This window comes from Cyprinus carpio, unplaced genomic scaffold (assembly GCF_018340385.1).
Source record: "Cyprinus carpio isolate SPL01 unplaced genomic scaffold, ASM1834038v1 S000000169, whole genome shotgun sequence".
Lineage (NCBI taxonomy): Eukaryota > Metazoa > Chordata > Actinopteri > Cypriniformes > Cyprinidae > Cyprinus > Cyprinus carpio.
In genome coordinates this window covers 347608-359248 of record NW_024872920.1, presented here as the reverse complement: position 1 = coordinate 359248, position 11641 = coordinate 347608, and the positions used below count along the sequence as shown (strand labels likewise).

General features: G+C 37.2%; 1 long non-coding RNA gene across 1 annotated transcript; it reads right to left on the bottom strand.

Annotated features, from left to right (window-relative positions):
* Positions 1-9339: 9339 nt before the first annotated feature.
* Positions 9340-11307, bottom strand: LOC109057616. Its single transcript, XR_006158796.1, has 6 exons — positions 11227-11307; positions 11081-11126; positions 10911-11002; positions 10030-10140; positions 9623-9896; positions 9340-9456 (listed from the first exon to the last, which is right to left on the bottom strand). It is a non-coding gene; the product is annotated as an uncharacterized LOC109057616 (long non-coding RNA).
* Positions 11308-11641: the final 334 nt, after the last annotated feature.

The following is an 11641-nucleotide window of genomic DNA, read 5'->3' as shown; positions in this document are numbered from 1 at the left end:
TGGCTCAACACGTTTAGTCTTCTTGTTTTAATCTAATTTTCTTGATTTTTTTTGCGAGTATCATGCTTTACCATGCCTCAGAGAAAAACACTATTTTGTGAAGTAGCTAACATAGCATAATCAGAAGCAGCCCTATTTTTTGTAATGGTAATACGGCATTTTCTCCATCATACAATACGTTTTAAAATTAATTGCATGCCATTTATCAACACAATCCTCCAGCATTAAAAGGATCAATCAATCAATCAACACCATTGTTTTGAATAGTTGACCTCTATGCAGCAGAAAAATTATTGTTTCCTTGAAATAATTGAGACATTACTAATGGGTAAAGTAAAGATAATGACTATGTAAGCTAATATAGTGCATATATTCAGTGAAATACTTCCCTCTAGAGTAAATTTCTCCAGTAATAACATGCTGTGGACATTAAATGACTTGCCTAAGGTAAATGTACTGATATGCAAGATATTATTTTCAAGCTGTATGCATAGATTGTTTGTTATTTTTCTTCTGCTATTTGTCCTGTCATGGTGGTTACTGGTTCGTAAACAGCGTTGCATTACCATTTGCGGCGCCTTCTGGATTAGAGCGTGGATCGCCTGTGACAGACTGTATTCATCACCTGACTATGCACTGAACCATAACGTCCATGCCGTGATGGTTCGGGCCAATTAAATGTACCATTACACCCCTACACAGTGCTTCACAAATTTATTAGACCACATGCCATAAAGAGAAAACAAATATTTTAGGAATCTGTCAAAACTTGTTTAAAACTATGTTGACAATGTTATTGTCATTTATTAGCAAAATAACAAACTGAAAACTTAATATTTTGTATGCAGTCCTTTGACCTTGATAACAGCTGGCATTCATTGTTTTATGTACAGTACTTTTCCACAGTCTCTGATGACTTCCAAATAATTTCTAGTTGTTCCCAAAGACCTGCTTTTGATTAAATTTTTGTGCAATCTACTGTATCTTTCAAGCCATTAAATCCCTAATTCGTTCAATAGGATTCAGTCTGTACTTTGACTTGGCCGACTGTGACTAAAGAGCTCAGTTTACACATGCTGATGGATTAACATTACAGAAACATAAATTATTTTGGTAATGACCAATACTGTTAGTTTTGGGCAGCTGTGGCACAAACCCTACATTGCGTGGTGGTCTAATAAATTTGTTAAGCACTGTATGTAGGCTATATATATCCTAATGTTATTGTTATATAGAACATTTGGCCAATATATTAAAGGTGATAAGTAATGGATTATTTCCCTCAGCTGAGACACTTCAGATGTGCACTGTTCACAGTGATGGTTTTGAATATCTTGAAATATGATTTGAAATCACTTCAAAAAAGGAAAATACAGTTAATGCAACGTGCAGCGCAAGTCTGGCAAATAGGCTACATTAAATTATTTAATGGTGAGACATTTGTTTGGTTCCCAAAAATTATATAAAATTTTTGATTTAGATTTAATGGCCAATGCATTGGTTATTGGCTTTCAATACAAAGAATTACCGGTATCGGCCAAAATTTTCATATTGGTGCATGTCATATATATATATATAAACTCTTGTTGTTGATTATACTTTCAGGGGGTTGGGGAAGTCGGAAGCTCTCACTTGTGGCACCGGCAGACTGTGGGTACACAGGCAGGCTTATCAAAACCTCCAAAATAGGGGAGAATTCTGTCATCTATATAGCTCCACTACAAGATGAGCTAGATATCGCTCCCTTGCCACCATCATCAGAAGCATTTCGAGATATGCCTAAGGCTATGTGCAAAAAATGCAAAATACTGTACCCACTTCAGATCCTCACAAATCACATTAAGACTTGTTCTGATGTTGTTGTGGTTGAAGATGGAAATGAAAGTCAGGATGAAACTCAGCATGAGGCACAGGATGTGGAAAGTGAGAAAAAGAACAAAGAACAGGTAAATTATCTCGGTATACTTGCATTTCTTGCTAAATATAGTTGGTCAAAAGGTTCATTGCAAACGGAGACAAAAAAAGTTTTTAAAAAATGGTTGGTTGTTCTATATTATAGGCTTGCTGTCCTATTTGTCAAGAAGAAATGCCCCTTGACATCTTGGAAGTTCATGCCAGTGAATGTGGGGAAAGGTGTGCAAGCCAAACAATATTACTTTTGTGATAAACAGAAAATGATTTATAAAAGTACTCTTTACCTCAAATTAGAAACAGCATTTTAATTGGTTTTTTTTTTTTTTGTTTTTAATTGTTCTGTTCACTTTCCTAAATTTTTAGACCTATGGATGATGAAAATAACACAGCTGAGTTGTCATATATGGATAATGAAGTGAGCGACACTGCTGAGTTTTCATACGTGGATAATGGTAATGAAATTGTTTCTCATTTGGCTTTTTTTTTTTTTTTTTGTACAGTGCAAAAGAGAATGATGTGACTGTTTTTGACATTGTTCTATTGCTGACATTCTGAAGAAGTCTTTATTTTTATAGTCCATCTTGAATTTATGGTAAACAAGTAGAGATGAAAAAAAAAACACACTTCTGTTGATGTGCAACAGAGCTCTTGATTTTGCATGATTTTGGAATAAATGTAATTATTTTTTTTTTTAACCAGATTGGAAAACCCATCCGGATCCAAAAGTGGCTATGGCCTTGTACAGAAGGGAAATTCTCAGACTGCATGAGACAGGGAAACCTCTTTTAATGTGTATGGACTTGAGAACATGTGCTGAAGAACAGGAAAGGCAACTGATCAACTTCTACAAGCAAAGAAATGTAGACTGGGCCTGTCCTGTTAAATGTCAACTTGAAGGTATAGCCTAGAGAAAATGAAACTGTGTATGCTATAAAATATGCAGCTCATATAGTGTATCCATTATGTCCAGCTTTAATTACTGTATGTTCATTGATTTTAGGGGATGCTGCAGTTGGTGATGGAGTCACCAGACACTTTTTTTCTACAGTTCTTGAAAAACTGAAGTATGGTTTCAGTTTGAACTTGGGTATGCAGTTAATTAGTTGCACTGAAAAATGTACATAATTATTTTGATGGGATTTACCTAATGCTGATTTGCAATTGAATTAACAGGAAACACAGGGGTTACTTGCCTCTTTGAGGGACAGCCAGACCACTTGGTGCCCTCATCATCACAATTCCTCATTGAAAGTGACCTCTTCCTAGTAGCGGGGAGAATGCTAGGCCATTCCTTTCTGCACTGTGGCCCATGTCTTGCAGGGCTCAGCAGAGCTTTTGTTCATGTTCTACTTCAAGGTTCTCAAGATACTGCCACTTTGCAATTGGAGGACTGCCCAGATGTTGACATACGAGAGACCATCAACTTGGTGTGTATATATATATTGGAAAATGTTTTGGAAAATGGTTTTACCTATTTGGAATTTAATGTTGTTGCTGGTATGTATGTGTGTGTGTGTGTGTGTTATACATATTTTTTTTTGCTCAGTGGACAGTCTCCATTGAATGAGGACCAGACTAGTAAAGTCCTGGAACTTTGTTTGTCTTGGGATCTTCCTGGTCCAACAGAAGAAAATAGAAGGTGGCTTTACGAACGTCTGCTGTCACATGCGGTAATTAAAATTTGTAGATAGTATCTGTGACAATGGAAAGTGCCCTTATTTCTATACATTTCAATTATATTTTGCAACTAATTTTACTTGAATACATGGTAATGCATTTTTTATTATGCTTCTAATGGCACTGTTACACAGGTATAATAATCGTTTTTTACTTGTTTACTGTTTAGATTGTATATATGATTTTTCCACAGAGCTATATAATGTATGTTATGTAGTACCCTGACTCTTTTCATTTATGACTGTAAACTTTTTGATGCTGTGGCCAACTTTGCCATTCTGTGATTTTGTTTATTCAATTTTTCTTCCATTGTGTGAATTTTCAGTCTGTGGTTATGTTTTTTTTTTGTATATATTTATTTATTTTTTCTTTGTATTTTGTAGGTTCTCGGAAGAAGAACACGCCAAATCAAGCAACTCAAACGAGGACTGAAAGACACTTTTGTTTGGCCTCTTCTAACTGAGAGGAAGGATGTGGTGTTCTTCCCCAAGGAATCGGAGGACTCATGCACTCCTGAGGTAAGGCTTTCTTCTCGATAAGAGGACTACAAATGTTGTACAAAACATGAATACATAACTGATTATAGACTCTCATTCTGTTGCTTGTTTAGATGCTGCTTTCCCATATCTCCTGGCCTAGAGAGAGTGATGACGAAGATGATGACGAATACTCAGCTGATACAAAGGAACGGATCACAGGGTATTTAAAGCAGTTCATTGAGACAGGTATATGCCTCAGAGTTTGAAGAGTACAACAGTGTCTTACTGAGTTTTTTTTAAACAGCAGTTGAAGTCCAAGTGTAAGAAGCCTAATGTAAGAAGCTATTCTTTCATGTCTCATTTTTTTCAAACACTATCTCAATGCTAATAATGGCTAGCAGGTGAGCGGAAGCAAAGCTTTGCTCTGTTTACATTGTAGCAACAACATATAACTTACCGTATTTTCCGGACTATAAGTCGCACTTTTTTTCATAGTTTGGCTGGTCCTGCGACTTATAGTCAGGTGCGACTTATCAATTTATTTGACATGAACTGAGAGAAATGAACCGAGAGAAATGAACCAAGAGAAATGAACCAATAGAAAACATTACCGTCTCCAGCCGCGAGAGGGCGCTCTATGCTGCTCAGTGCTCCTGTAGTCTACCACTGAAAACAACTGAAAACTGTTAACTGAAATATTAACTTAAAGACAACTGAGAAAGACTGAATGCAAACAAAATGCAACCAAAAAGAAAATCCTATTCTGCAGATTACAAACTGCAGATAGTAAAATATGCAGCCGAAAACGGTAATCGAGCAGCAGAAAGAAAGTTTGGAGTGAGTGAGAAACTTGTGAGGGACTGGCGTAAAACAGAGGTTACTCTAACTCAAATGAAGAAAACAAAAAAAGCTAACCACGGGCTGAAAGCAAGATGGCCAGAGCTGGAGGAACGAGTCCACAGATGGGTGCTTGAACAACGCGCTGCCGGGAGAGGCTTGTCAACAGTGCAGTTGCGTCTCCACGCCATGGTAGTAGCCAAGGAGATGAATATAAATGATTTTGCTGGCGAGCCTTCTTGGTGTTACCGCTTCATGCAACGCAACCGCCTCTCTATCAGAGCACGGACAACATTGTGTCAGAAACTGCCAGCAGACTTCCAAGCTAAGGTCGACAGTTTCCGTGAGTTCGTTAAAAAGCAGGTTACTGAATACAACGTGTCACCGGACCATATTATAAACATGGACGAGGTCCCCCTCACGTTTGACATCCCCATGGGCCGAAGTGTCGCAGAGAAAGGGCAGAAAAGTGTGAATATAGTGACAACTGGTCATGAGAAATCGCACTTCACAGTGGTGCTGGCATGTTGTGGAGATGGATCGAAATTGCCACCGATGGTCATTTTCAAACGGAAAACCATGCCCAAAGACGAATCTCCCCCCACAGTTGTAGTGGCCGTGAATGAGAAAGGGTGGATGAATCAAGAAATGATTAACCTTTGGCTTACAAAGTGCTACACTAAGCGTCCTGATGGCTTCTTTAAAACACGCAAAGCCCTGCTTGTGATGGACAGTATGCGAGCGCACATAAACGCCACAATCTCAAAGATAAAATAAAAGCGTGCAACTCCATACCTGTCATCATCCCTGGAGTTTAAACCAAAATACTCCAGCCACTCGACATCTCGGTGAACCGGAGCTTTAAGGCAGTCTTGCGTCGCCTGTGGGAGGAGTGGATGGTGGACGGAGAGCACAGCTTCACGGCAACCGGGAGAATGCGCCATGCAACTTTCCAGCAAGTCCTTGGATGGATCGACACAGCATGGGCTTCAGTGACAACCGAAACCATCCTGTCGGGATTCAGAAAGGCCGGAATAACTGGAACTGATGCGGAGTCTGACGACAGCCCCGCAGAAGAAGAGACGGCGCTTCATCTTCCTCCGGAGTTGGCGGAGTTGTTCAGAAGCGACACAGAGGATGAAGAATTCAACGGATTCAGTGAAGTGGAATAAGATCGCGGGAGCTTTGTGAACTTGCTTAGTGTTACCGGTAACTGTTGGACTCGCTGGCTTGTTATGTTAATTTTAGCCTATTCAGCCTTCCAGGTATGTTTTTATGCAAAACTTGAATTGAATTGAATTGAATTATGTAGCTAACTGTTAATGTGTTATGTTAACATACATATTCAGCCTGTTGTTCTGTGTACTATTGTGTACCATTAGCTGAATAACTTGCCTTTCCAGATTACCAATATCTGTTCTTGGTCTTGGATTTTAAATAAATTAAGTTAATATTTCAGTTAACAGTTTTCAGTTGTTTTCAGTGGTAGACTACAGGAGCACTGAGCAGCATAGAGCGCCCTCTCGTGGCTGTAGACGGTAATGTTTTCTCTTGTTTCTTGGTTCTAAATAAATGCGACTTATAGTCCGGTGCGACTTATATATGTTTTTTTCCTCGTCATGACGTATTTTTGGACTGATGCGACTTATACTTAGGTGCGACTTATAGTCCGAAAAATACGGTATAACTTGGAACTGTTAATAGAAACTCCAACTATAAATAATAAGATATACTTTAGTTGTGGTCCATAAACAACAGAGTAAGTGGGAACTGCCCCATCTTTTAGCTTTTGTGCGTAGCTGCTTTTGTGCGTAGCTGCACTGTACTCTCTTAGGTTCTGGAAACTGTTCTCCGTACAATGTGCTACACACAGATAATGGGGTTATAATGTTCAGGAACAGTGTTTGAAATAAATTCTCACTACTCTTAAGTTTGCCAGACTTAGGAAGGTCAAACAAATGATTTTTTGAAACGTTGTGGAAAAAGTGTCTCTTTGACATAGCGACAGCAAGGTCTTCTCTAATGCAGCTCAACCAGGCCATGTTTCCTTTTTTTGCATATTCTGTGGGCGGAGTTTTTTAAATGAGTAACATTATGACTTCATAAAGCCAGAAAAAATGTGTTGTAATCCAAACAAGCCATTCGTTGTATTTCCGAAAAGGGGATTCTGTAAAATAAAATATCTACTTTTGGTGTGAACTTTGAGCTTTGCAACATTATACACTAACTAAAGTTGAAAAAGTGGAAAAGCATAATAGGACCCCTTTAATATACTGTATATTCACATAGCTAGAAATATGAGATAATGTGCTTGTTAATGTTTGCTTATGAACTTATTAGATGTTACATAATGATTAACAGATTATTTACTGTAAATAGAAGTGCTTACAAATGTCATTAAACTTTGAATTTATATGATTATGCAATTTAAATGACATATTGATTAATTCATAATCACAGCTTATAAGGTCATAAATTTGCTCTTTTGTTGTGGTGTGTATTGTTTTTTACCAATCATTAAATTATTATGTTCATGTTTTTGCTGTGCCCAATCTAAAGTTGAAAATAATTTGTAAATGTTTATTTTTAGTCATTTACTACCTTTATGTGCGTTAGACTTATAGCTACTGTAACAACACTTGTGTAAAGGGTGGTTAGTTAAGATTAGACCCCTTTACCAACCCTTAAAGATACCCATACCAACAAACCTGTCCCTAACCTTACCCGTATCCCACCTCAATAGCAGCTAGTGTGTTTGCAATAGAACATGAACACAATAAGTACATTGTACAAAATATTTTTTGACGCAAGTAGTTTAAGACACCTAATATAAAGTGTGACTGGTCATTCTTATATTCTTCAATTTTCTCTTGAACATCCAGATCACAAATAGCTACAAAATGCCTTTTTGCATTTGTACATTTGTAAATGTAAATTAACAGATCATTATTTATTGTAAATTAAAATGCTAACATGTCATTACACGTACAATTCATATATTTAGCACTTACACTCCAGTTCATATATTACGTAATGCACTTTTTTACTGTAGTTCATATTTTAAACAAATTAAGATCTTTTTGATGAACTTTGATGAAAGATTTCTGTCCCTCTGTTGACATCTTTGCAACTACCAATTAGATGCTTCAAAAAGTTTATAGAGATCGTAAAACTAATCCATAGGAATATAGCAGTTTAGTTCAAGGCCTTTTCTCATATTTCTAGCTATGTGAATATATATTCTCATGATTTGATCATTATATAATGCTTATTAAAGGATTTATTAAAGTTTTTATAAAGTGTTACCCCATCTTCTGTGTCCTGTTTTGAAACTTACATCTTTAAACCCTCTGAAATTCCATTATATGAATCTAATCACAAATATCACAAGGGAAAAACAACAGTGTGATTTTCTGAAAGAGCGAGTAAACAATAAGAGAATTATAATTTTAGGGTGAAATTCTATAACATCTGTTATTTCAGCATCCAGCAAGGACTTAAAAAACCTTCTGAAGTTCTGGGTCGGATGGGAGCGGATGGAGGCAAATATGGCTGTGGAAATTGTGAAAAGTGATCTTCCAAAATCCTCTACCTGCTTCTGTGTTCGCCGGCTACCAGGGCACTACAACAATTTCCAGTCCTTCACAAAGGACTTGATGATGTGCATTGGCACTTGCAAGTATGGTTTTGGCCATGTGTAATTTTTAGACACATATACATGTTACATTTGTTACACATGATATACACTTTTATTAGATGCTGTTACTGCACTTAGGACCAATGCTTTGTTAAAATCCAACTTACAAGTTTTTTCTTTTTTGGATTGCTTTTACATGATGCTTGTTGATCATCATGCTGTTATGTTTTGATACTATGCTATAAGATATAGTACATTCCATTGTTAAGTAATGGGTTAATTTTATGTACATGCAGTCACTTACATTGTAAACTTGTATCATTCCACAATGGAATTGTGCAGTGCAGTGGTATAGAAATGTTGAATGTTAGTTGTTCCATAGCTTGTCAGAATTTACTTTTTTTATTCTTTTAAAGTATTTGAATTTATGCAAAATGTATATTTGAACATGTTCAATGGGAGTATAAATATTAAATCTAAGCAATAAATCTATTCTTGAATAAAAAATCCATAATCCACTGTGCTTATCACTAACTAATGGAAGTGTTGAATCAAAAAAAAGTACAAATTACACTAAAACAACAATTCTTACATACAGGTTTTTTTATTCAGATATTTTAACGTATTGAGTACAAATATTAATTATTTCTTAACTGCTACTGATAGAAGTCTGCCTCTGCAAAACAGAAGACGACGATCACATTTATTCCATAATCGATTGGCAAAAATGAAGTGCAGCTAGATAGATGTCCCAACCAAAAGTCTGTGAGGGTCCTTTGGGGTCTACAGTTTCTCTGAGTGCTTCCATTTGGTCATCAGTCAGGGGACATTCGGTTTGAGGCACAACAATACTGGAATGTGCATCAACACCAGTCCACTACTCTCCCAGTCTATTTGTGGTATGCTTAATCCCTTAAAACAACAATATAGAGCATTTAATGTCACAAATGAGATCCCAATTACAGTTCTGAACAAAGAATAAGTTGCATCAATACAGTATAAAAATGAAATGTCTTGTATTAAATACAGTGTGATTACTCAAAGTTGTTTTTTTTACTGTCAAAATCCACAAACATACCTCTATATCAGGCTCAGGTACAGCGTTGCGGACACTTCCCATCACCCACAGCTGGTTAGGAGTCATATTACCCTCTGTGCGTATTGGGTGATTGTCCCAGGTGTTTCGGAAAAGGTTGAGATCATATTGAAGCCATGGGAGAAATACATAGTGGCAACAGAACAGATGAGTAAGGTCAGAAATATCAAGGTGGCCACCTTCTTCCAAAGCATGTAGAACATCGTAGTAGACATTTGTCACTGATGACCAGACGTCTCTCCACAACCTCTCTATACTGAAAAGAAAAGTAATATGTCAATTGAATCTAACATTTTTAGGCAGATGTTATGTACAAGTTGGTAAATCATTAAAAAAAATATGGTAATAATAATAAAATTGATTTTCAACAAAAAACTATTTTAACTCACCGCTGATTGTGGACGCTCTTTCCTGAAATAAAGCTTCCCCTTTCTGTCCCATGAACTGTGAACATCAGGCGAGCCACGTCCACATTTTCGACACCCTGATCTCCTCATACCCTAAGAACATGGGTGTTTAAGCACAGAGATTGAAACGCTGTTCTCAGAAATGTTAAATTACTCAATGTAAAATTCATAGACATAAGCTCCGGTTTCACAGACTAGGCTTAAGCTAGTCCTAGACTAAAATAAATGTTTGAGCTGTTTAAACTGAAAGCAACTTGCACTGGAATATCTTAACATATGTCAGTGCCACTGTTTTGTCTTAAGATTCACAAGTAATGTTTGATCTTTTTAAGTCACGTTTATAAAAGCTGCTTAAATTGAACTAAGTCCTAATCTGTGAAATCAAGCCTAAATGTAGAGTTTTGCAAATAAATAAAATCATATGTATACTTTGTCTGAAATGTATTAATTTATACTTAATTATACTGAATCTGTGGCCAGGTAAACAAACAGACTACAATGCGTTATAACAGATTTTGATGAGCGCGTTTGCCTTAAGTAAACCGGAGGAATCCCTGAGTATGACGTAAGAGAGGACAACCCCAGTATGGCAGCAAATTGTAGGCTACTAGACATGGAACGTTAAGGAAATAAACACTGCAGCAAATTTCGTTGTTTGCGATAGAAAAAAAAATGTTGTTTACATGTACACGTGTAGAGAGTATCCGCTAAAAAAAAAATATATATATATATAAACGCGAACGTTGCTTTCGTGTCTTAATGTAGAAAAGCTGATTAAAAGTGTCGACCATTTCATTTATTGAACTTGAACTGAACTGAATATTATGACAAGATCTTCCAATTCTTACTGACATGTAGCCTACCTGAGAGGGAAGCCAAATGTCTCCACTGCTTCTTGAAAAAAATCCAAGGTGGCTGTAGCAAGGTTATTAGATGCAGCTCCAAGGTACATTATCTATTAAACAGAGAAAATTATTTGCTGGATGGTTAGTGAATATAGATAAGTCACAAATGAGTTAAGAGTGGGCACTACCTTGCGGGAAAAGCCATCCACACCCCCGAAGACGACTATATTGTAGCTGAAACAAAAATATCATGCAAATGTTTTTAAAAAGCACTCAGAGCTCTGGTAAGGACTGCAACATGCAATAACGGAGTAAACAAGCCTGACAAACTTACCGAATCAATTTATGGTTGGTGTCAATGTGCATTATTGACCTAGGACCTGACACTGAATAGGTCCTTCGTACCACGCAGCCCAATTGTCACACTCGACACAACACCCACACTATAAAAACTCTGCACATCTCCCCCCTGACCCGGTCGAACTGCACTTGGTGTCCTCGCGCCTTTAAAGCTGCTCTCATCATTCTGTATCCACACTGAGGCATGTGTTGCTTTACATCCGTCACACAGTCATCTAACTCTTCGTCCGTGAGAGTGCTATATCGTGCCCGAATGGAGAGGTTACATTCAGCCATTCGTCTGAATACTGTGCGTGTACTTACTCCAACCATGCGAGCAATGGTTGGAACAGAAAAGTTCATGTCCAGGAGATTGGTGATGTAATCCGGTGAGATAAGAAGACGTGGTC